This window comes from Triticum aestivum, chromosome 7D, assembly GCF_018294505.1.
Source record: "Triticum aestivum cultivar Chinese Spring chromosome 7D, IWGSC CS RefSeq v2.1, whole genome shotgun sequence".
Lineage (NCBI taxonomy): Eukaryota > Viridiplantae > Streptophyta > Magnoliopsida > Poales > Poaceae > Triticum > Triticum aestivum.
This window is the reverse complement of record NC_057814.1, coordinates 531098901-531108156: the sequence shown is the minus strand read 5'-3', so window position 1 is coordinate 531108156 and position 9256 is coordinate 531098901.

Here is a 9256-nt window from a genome sequence, read left to right as displayed (position 1 = left end):
GAGACGCGGAGGCGGCCAGCGCTACCTCGGGGTGGACGCCGGGCGGAGGGTCAGCCATGGTGAACGTCGCTGCACAAGACGTCCGGACCCGGCTGCAAAGCCAAGCCGCGGCGCTGAGGCAGTTCACCGACGAATTTCTCGCCACGCGGGCAGCCATCCGGGTTAGTATTCTCATCTTGTTCTTTCTTGAACTTGATTTCTCTCGTGGGGGCGCGTCAGCGCACCCACTGGGTGTAGTCCCCGAGTTCCGAGTTGGCTGCTGAGCAGGCGGCTTGCAACTTCTTGGAGATTTTGTTTTTGCTGCTTTTGTTCTCACGTCGGTCTTCTGTCCGTCTTGCAGGACTACCACAACCTCCGAGCGGCCGCCTTCAACTCCCAGGCTCGGGAGCTGACTCAGAAGACCGCCGATCTCACTGAAAGCCGAGGTATGTGACTTGATCTTTTTCTCATGTGGGGGCGCGTCAGCGCACCCACTGGGTGTAGTCCCCGAGATTCGGGCCGGCTGCTGAGCAGTCGGCTCGGATCTTCCTTGATGATTTCTCATTGTTCTTCTTCTTCTTCTATCTCTGCAGCGGCCAACGCCAGTCTGAGGGCACAGCTGGGGGAGTCCCAGACTGCTCTTCGTGCCAAGGACGCGGAGCTCGCCGCCTTGGTGCAGGAGCGCGACCGCCTGGTCAAGAAGCTGGCCGACCAGGAGGAAGGCCACAAGGCTGCGCTGAAGGCTGCGCAGGATCGCGAAGCCGCCCTCCAGGCCGAGCTCGAGATGGAGGCGGCCGGCTGGGCAGAGGCCAGGCAGACTCTGGTCTCCGGCTATGGCCAGATTGAGGACCTGGTTGACGGTAAGTCGTCTACCCCTTCGTCCTTTCTTGCCATCTGCCATTTGACTTGTTTTTCTGATTTTGGTGTTTTTCTTTCCTTTTCTTCTTCGCGTAGAGTACTTCCCCGGCTATTCCACTGCCGCCAACCAGGCCATCGAAGCCCGTCGCCAGGCGAAGAGGCAAGCCGGCTTCGAGATCTCGCCAACCGCCGGCCGCTCGCTGGAGGAGCAGCTCCTGGCGATCCAGGCTCGCATCCAGCCGGCTCACAGGCTACTCCGCCGGCTTCAGCGCGCGGGATCGCAGGTCTTGGCCGCCCTCTGGCCCGGCCAAGTAGTCCCTCGCACCCCCAGCCGGACTGCCGACTGGCTGGAGGTGGCAGTCGGCCGCTTCGAGGCTTGGAAGGCGTCAGCGGCTCGCTCCGGCGCCAGGCGGGCGCTGGAGTTCGTCAAGGCCTGGTATCCTGGCCTGAACCTGGACCAGCTGGCGACTTGGCGGCAGCAAGCCGACACGGAGCTGGAGCCGGCGCGGCCGGCCATCATTCGGCGGGCTTCAGCGATCGCTGATTACACCGACACCAACGTCTTCGCCCCCGAGGTGGACGGCAATGGAGTCGCCCAGCCGGAAGATTGCTTCGGGCTGGACCCGGCGCACGGCGAGGACTCGGCGGAGGAGATCGACTCCAGCGACGAGGGCGAGGAGGAGGAGGAGGAGGGTGAAGACGCCGAGCCGGCTGGTGGAGAAGCCGGCCAGCCTGACCGCGCCTCCAGCACTACGTCGCATGCGAGTGCGTCTCCTGCCGCGGGAGGTGGTCAAGCCGGGACCAGCTAGGCGGCCACTCCTTCAGCCAGCGAGCTGCCTTCACCGACCAGCTCGGCCTCCAAGTCGCGCCTTAGTCTTCTTTCTTTTGTTTTCCTGTCTTGTTACTTTTGAACAATGTTTGGTTAAGTCTGCACAATTCCACCCACTGGGTGTATTCAAACTTAAGTCTGTTGCCGGCCTGTGGGCGGCTTTATGTATATAAGTTATGCAATCGGTCTTTCCTTGTACTTTCGCTTTTTGTCCTTCTGCTTTTTTCCTTTGCCGCCCTCCCTTGGTTGCCGCCTCCCCAGTCAAACAGTTGCTCCGCAATCTGTAGCCGAGGGGGGGGTGCCTGGCTGATTGGGGAGGGGGAAGTACTTTTAGCTCTGCCGGACTTAAGCTAAGTTTTTTAGGAAGCCGGCCAGCCGGCTGCTGTGACAGCCGGCGGGCATATATGGAGGCCGTCTTTTTGCTATATAGGTTAGTTGTTCCTTAGCCGTTTTTCGTGTGGGCGTCCTTTTTGTCTTCTCTCTTGCTAGTCGGACAGTCAGTTCTTTGAGCTGCGACTTTCAACAAGGGAGGACTTGGGAGCCGGCGCACTACTTTGCTGACTTCGGGAAGAACTTAGAATATAGCTCAAGGCGGCCAGTCCCCGGGCCGACTAGTCGGACCCGGTGCCGGACAAGAATTCAAAATGTAATAATACATTCGTGGATATGACACTCGTCATTCATAGATAGCTAAATGGCAGTCCCCGAGTACTGTTCGGGGGACCTGTTGGTTTGTAACTTAATACAGAAGGGGTAGCGTGATACATACTGCTTTTCAGCTGTAAAATCGTCTTAGGAGGTTTGCGTTCCATGGTCGCTCCGACTCCTTGCCGGAGTCGTCTCTCTTGCGTGCTCTTGGCTTTTGCGCGTCGATCAAGTAGTAGGAGTCGTTGCCGAGTGCCTTGCTGACGATGAAGGGGCCTTCCCAAGGGGCCGAGAGCTTGTGCTGGCCGGCTGTTCGCTGGATCAGCCGGAGCACAAGGTCACCCTCTTGGAAAGATCTTGGCTTGACCTTGCGGTTGTAGTAGCGGCGCAGGCCTTGCTGGTAGATGGCGGACCGGCTGAGGGCTAACAGCCGGCCTTCTTCCAGTAGGTCGACGCCGTCTTCTCTTGCTTCTTTGGCTTCCTCCTCCGTGTACATGGTGATCCGAGGCGAGTCGAACTCGATGTCTGTTGGGATGACAGCCTCGGCACCGTACACAAGGAAGAATGGAGTGAAGCCGGTTGACTTGTTGGGTGTATTGTGCAGACTCCAGAGGACAGCCGGCAGCTCTTCGAGCCAGCAGCCGGCCGGTCGCTCCAGTGGTACAACCAGTCGGGGCTTGATGCCGGAGAGGATAAGTCCATTTGCTCGCTCGACCTGGCCGTTTGACTGCGGGTGGGCAACGGACGCTAAGTCCAGTCGGATGCCCTGTGTCGCGCAGAAACGTGTCAGTGCGCCTTTGGCGAAGTTCGTGCCGTTGTCGGTGATGATGCTGTGCGGCACGCCGTACCGAGTAGTGATGTCGGTGATGAATGTCACGGCAGTCGGCCCGTTCAGCTTCTTAATTGGCCTGGCTTCAATCCACTTTGTGAACTTGTCCACAGCAACGAGTAGATGTGTCAAGCCACCGCGGGCTGTCTTGAAAGGGCCCACCATGTCCAGTCCCCAAACGGCAAAAGGCCAGGTGAGGGGAATGGTCTTGAGGGCAGAAGTCGGCAGGTGTTGTTTGGAACTGAAAACTTGACATCCTCTGCAGCTCTTGACTATTTCATTAGCATCCTCCAAGGCAGTCGGCCAGAAGAAACCATGGCGGAAAGCCTTGGCCACGAGGGATCTTGAGGCGGCGTGATGGCCGCATTCGCCTTGGTGGATGTCTTTGAGGATTGCCACTCCTTTTTCTGGCTCGACGCAACGCTGGAAGACTCTAGTGACGCTGCGCTTCACAAGCTCCCTGTTGATTATTGTGTATGCTGCGGCTCGTCGTTGCACTAGTCTTGCTGCGATCTCGTCAGCCGGCAGCTCTCTGCTGACTAGGAACTTGAGGATGGGCTGGGACCATGAGGGAGCTGTGACTTCTTCTGCTGTTAATGTGGCCACCATGACTCGGGTGGGTGGGTTGGGTGTTGCACTGGAGTCGACCACCGCTTCTTGTGTCGTTGCAGTCCCCGGGCCGACTGCTGCAGTCCCCGGGCCGGGTTCTGAAGTCCCTGGGCCGGGTGCGACTACGTCAGTCCCCGGGGCAGTCGTTGAAGTCCCCGTGCCGCTTGCGGGATTTCTTGAGCCGGATCCGGCTGTTTCTGGCGCAGGCGGTACGAAGATGGAATCCGACTCTGGAGACGGCTTGATGGACGGCTTGAGGAGGCGCTGGAGGGAGACGCCAGTCGGTATGGCTTGTCGGGTGGAGCCGATCCGTGCTAGGGCATCTGCTTGGTCGTTGTCGGCCCTTGGCACGTGAAGGAACTCGCACCCTTCGAAGTATCCGCTCATCTGCTGGACGAGGAAACGGTAGCTTGCCATGTTTGCGTCCTTGGCGTCCCAGTCGCCAGATGATTGCTAGACCACCAAGTCTGAGTCGCCGTAGCACAGGATCCGGCGTATGCGGAGTTCTTTGGCCAGCCGGAGCCCATGTACGAGCGCCTCGTACTCGGCCACGTTGTTGGAGGCGGCGAAGTGGATCTACAGTGTGTACTTGAGCTTGTCGCCTTTGGGAGAGGTGAGGACGATGCCGGCTCCCAAGCCGGTGCGCATCTTGGATCCGTCAAAGTGCATCCGCCAATGGGTGGAGTCGGGAGCCGGCGGTAAGTACTGGGTCTCGGCCCAGTCGACGAGGAAGTCGGCCAATGCTTGCGACTTGATGGCGGTGCGGGGTTGATAGAAAATCGTGTAGGGCGCCAAGGCAATGGCCCATTTGGCCACCCGGCCGGATGCATCCCGGCTGCCTATGATCTCGGCGAGCGGGGCGGTGCACATGACCGTGATGGGGTGCTCTTGGAAGTAGGGCTTCAATTTCTTGGCAGCGAAGTACACCCCATAGCACATCTTCTGGTAGTGCGGGTAGTTTTGCTTTGAGCTAGACAGTACTTCGCTGAGATAGTAGACCGGCCTCTGGACCAGCTGGGCTCGGCCTTCCTCCGGGCGCTGGACCACAACAACAGCGCTGACGACTCGGCTTGTCGCGGCGATGTAGAGGAGCATGGGCTCCTTCTCAGTCGGCGCAACCAGGACAGGCGGAGTGGTCAACATTTTCTTCAACTCATGAAAGGCTTGGTCAGCTTGATCATTCCACTCAAAGTGAGTGGACTTCTTCATGAGTCGGTACAGGGGGAGAGCCTTCTCTCCTAGTCGGCTGATAAAACGGTTTAAGGAGGCTAAGCAGCCAGTGAACTTCTGCACATCTCGCAGCTTGGTGGGAATCTCCATCCTCTCGATGGCTTTGATCTTGACAGGGTTGCACTCAATGCCGCGTTCGGAGACCAAGAAGCCTAGCAGCTGGCCGGCTGGCACTCCGAACACGCACTTCTCGGGGTTGATCTTGATCTGGAATCGGCGCAAGTTGGCAAATGTTTCCTTCAGGTCTTCCAGCAAGGTACCGCGCTTCTCTGTCTTCACCACAATGTCGTCTACGTAGACGTGGGCATTTCTGTCGAGTTGTTTCAAGAGACATTTCTGCATGCAACGCTGAAAAGTGGCACCGGCGTTTCTCAAGCCGAATGTCATTGTCAGGTAGCAGAAAGCTCCAAAGGGTGTGATGAATGCAGTCTTCAGGCGGTCAGCCGGGTCCAACTTGATCTGATGATACCCTGAGTATGCATCCAAAAAACTTAACAGCTCGCATCCGGCTGTGGAGTCTATCACTTGGTCAATCCGTGGCAAAGCAAATGGATCCTTTGGGCAGGCCTTGTTCAAACTTGTGTAGTCTATACACATGCGCCACTTGTTATTCTTCTTCAAAACCAGAACTGGATTGGCAAGCCATTCTGGAAAGAACACTTCCATGATGAAGCCGGCTGCAAGGAGCCGGGCTATCTCTTCTCCCACGATTCTTCGCTTCTCTTCTGATAGTCGGCGGAGGGGTTGCTTGACCGGCTTCGCATCAGCTCGGACATGTAATTTGTGCTCGGCGAAATCCTTCGGGACACCCGGCATGTCCTTTGGGGACCATGCAAAGATGTCTCGATTCTCATGGAGGAAGTCGGCGAGCTCGCCTTCCTATTTACTGTCCAAGTTCGCCCCAATCACGGCGAACCTCTCCGGGTGCTCCGGGTCTAGAGGTATCTTCTTCGTCTCTTTGGCAGGCTGGAAGGAGCCCTGCGCATCACAGTCCTTGGGGTTGGGGGACAAGGCCGGCTGCTTGCCGGCCATGGCCACAACCCGTTCCAACATCTTCTTCTCTTCTGCCACCACGAGGGACTCGGCCAGCCGGCTGCTGGCCATGGCACACTCGGTGGACTTCTTGTAGTCGCCGGCTACCGTGATGATCCCCTTCGAGCTCGGCATCTTCATCTTCAGGTAGGCATAGTGGGGCACAGCCATGAACTTGGCCAAAGCAGGTCAGCCAAGTAGGGCATGATAGGGGCTCTCCAAATCCACCACCTCGAACCATATTGCTTCCCGGCGAAAGTGATCTTTGTCTCCGAAGAGAACATCCATTTTGATCTTGCCGATTGGAGAGCACGATAGGCCGGGTACGATACCATGGAAGACGGTGCGGCTCGGCATGAGCTGCTTTGCTTTGATGTTCAGCTTGTCCATGGTGTCGCGGTACAGTATGTTGATACTGCTTCCGCCGTCTATCAGGACGCGGGAAAATCTGGCAGCTCGCCTCTCCGTCGCAAGGGTGACGTCCAAGACCATAGCATAGGAGCCAGGCGAAGGCATCACCTCTGGGTGGTCGGCCTGGCTCCAGCTGATGGGCTTTTCCGACCAGTGCATGAACTCGGCGGTGCTAGAGGCGACTGCGTTTACTTCTTGGTGCTGCCGGCGTCGGCTGCGCTTGTCGTCGACTTGACTTGTGAAGACGACGTAGGCGTCGTGCGCTTCGGGGAACTCGTCTTGGATGGCGCCGACTGCCGGCCGGGCCGCCGGCTGCTGGGAGCTGGAGGCGGCGGGCTGGGAGGCGGAGGCGGCACCATCCCTTCGCCCTTGGTGATGCGGGTGAGCCAGTGACATTTCCGTGTCGTATGGTTGGACGGCTTCGCGCCGCTGTGGAACTTGCAGGGAGCATCGAGTGCTTGTTCGTAGGAGAAAGACGGCTGCCAAGGCGGCCGGCCACCCTTCTTCTTGGGAGCGGGCCGCTCTTCGGGCTGCTCGTCTTCAATGGTGGCCACCTGCCGGCTGGAGGAAGTCGGCATGGGGCCTTTGCGCTTGTGGTCGTTCTGGTAAGGGCGCCAGTTAGGGTCGCCAGCCGGCGTCTTGGGAGCCGGAGCAACTACTTTTCCCGAGGCGTCCACTCGGAGCTCGGTCTTCATGGAGGAGTCGGTAGTGGCATACTTGTCGGCGGTGAGCAGCAACTCATCGAGGGTAGCCGGCTCGTCGCAGAGGAGTCGGTGCTTGAGGAGGGTGCCCTCTCGGCACCCAGCAGTGAAGTACTCGATGGCCTCGACCTCGTGCACTCCCTCGCAGGAGTTGCGGAGCTCGGCCCATCGCATGAGGTAGTCGCGGGTCGACTCGTTGGGCCCCTGGACGCAGAGGGAGAGCTGGCGAGGCTTGGGAGGCTGCTTGTAGGTGCTCGTGAAGTTGCGGACGAAAACTTCGGTGAAGTCCAGCCAGCTGTTGATGCTATAGGGCTTGAGGCTGTTGAGCCATGTGCGCACCGTGCCTTGCAGCATCAGGGGGACGTACTTCACAGCGACGCGCCGATTGCCGTTGGCGATGCTGACGGCTGTGGAGTAGTCGATGAGCCAATCTTCCGGCTTCACCGAGCCGTTGTACTTGGGCGTGTCTCTGGGGAGCGAGAACCCTTTGGGGAAGGGCTCGTCGCGGATGCGGGGGCCGAAGCATGGCGGGCCGACATCGTCTTCTTCTAGCGCCAAGGATCGAGCAAGGCGGTCGATCCTGTGGCGGGCGTCGTTTTCGCCGACTCCTTCTCGGCGGCCGAGTCGGTCACCAAGAGTCGGATGGGTGACAGGCGGTGGAGTGAGGCGTCTTTCTCTTCGAGGCGGGGGAGGAGGCAGGTTTCCCTGGTGCTCTATAGCTCGAGGGCGGCCATCCGCGTCGCGCTCGATGGTAATGCAAGTCCGGCTGCGACTGGCAGCCGGCTCCTTGTCTTTCTTCTGGTGCGCACCGCTCGCAGTCGGCGAGCGGGACGTCGCAGCATGCTCCCGGCGCGGGGGATGGCTATCAGCTCGGGCGCCGGCTTCGTGCCGTTCTGCAGCCGCGTCGATCAGCTGCTGGATCCGTCTTGTCATGTAGGGGAGCTCATCGGCTCCCAGCCCATTGAGCTCCTCTGCAGCCGCCTGAGCGGCTCGCAGATTCTTGAGCGGGGTGGCGTAGACGGGGTGATCTGCGCCCAGCATGCTGGCAACGGCTGCGCCGCGCTTCTGGACGAAGCCGGCTCGGCTTGGGCCGCTAGGCGGCGGCGTCCCGAAGGCGGCGCGGTCGACTTCGCGCTGGTGGGCCTCGGTGAGGCGTCTCATCGAGGCTATCTTCTTGCTCTCCGCGATGAGGGCAAGGCGGCGAGCCTCCAGGGTCTCGGCGTCGGCGTCGACCGGGATGGGGACGGAGAGGTCGTGCATCGCCGCTTGTTGAGCGTCGCGGGCGTTCTCGCCCGAGTTGGAGACGTGGCTGATGACCAGCACTTCGGTGACAGCGCTGCTGCCGCTGTCAGCTCGAGGGAGGGGTCGTCGAAGACCACCACGTCGGAGGGGTAGGCGTCGAGCGACGCGGTGTCGGAGTCGATGATCATCGGGTTGGTGGAGCCGACCGAGTCCATGTCCGCAGCGGGCTCGCTGGAGACGGGAAGTTGGTTGAGGCGGCTCTCGGGGTAGTCGGTGCCTACGTCGGACGCAGGCTCGTCGGAGATGCGAGTCTCGCCAAGCAGATCGGCGAGGCGGCTTGCTGCGCAGGCGTCGTCGACGCCTTGCAGCGCGTCGGGGCAAGCGCCATCGGGCGCAGTAGGCTGGCTGCGCTCGCGGGGAAGAAAGAGGGTTCCCGTCCAGAACAGGTCTCCGGACGACGGTGCACCTGGCCCCACGGTGGGCGCCAAATGTTGGGTGGTTGGTGCGACATATGCCAAGGGATGGCTTATCATTGTGGGAGCCAATAAAACGTCGCCGGTGCCTGGAAACGGGATGAGGCGAAGACATGCATGCCGGCGAATCTTACCCAGGTTCGGGGCTCTCCGAGGAGATAACACCCCTAGTCCTGCTCTACGGGGTCTCCGCATGATCACTAGATCGATAAAGGGTAGCTACAATCGCTCCTAGAGCTGTTGGGTTCAAGGGAGAAGAAGAACAAGGCTAGCTCTTGCTTCTCTCTATCTATGGTGTGTGTGTGTGCTATGCTTAGAAGCGAACTCTGCTGAGGTGCGAACCCTTTGCATGGGTGCTCCGGGGGGTTTATATAGGCCTACCCCCCGGGGGTACAATGGTAATCCGACTGGGATCTGG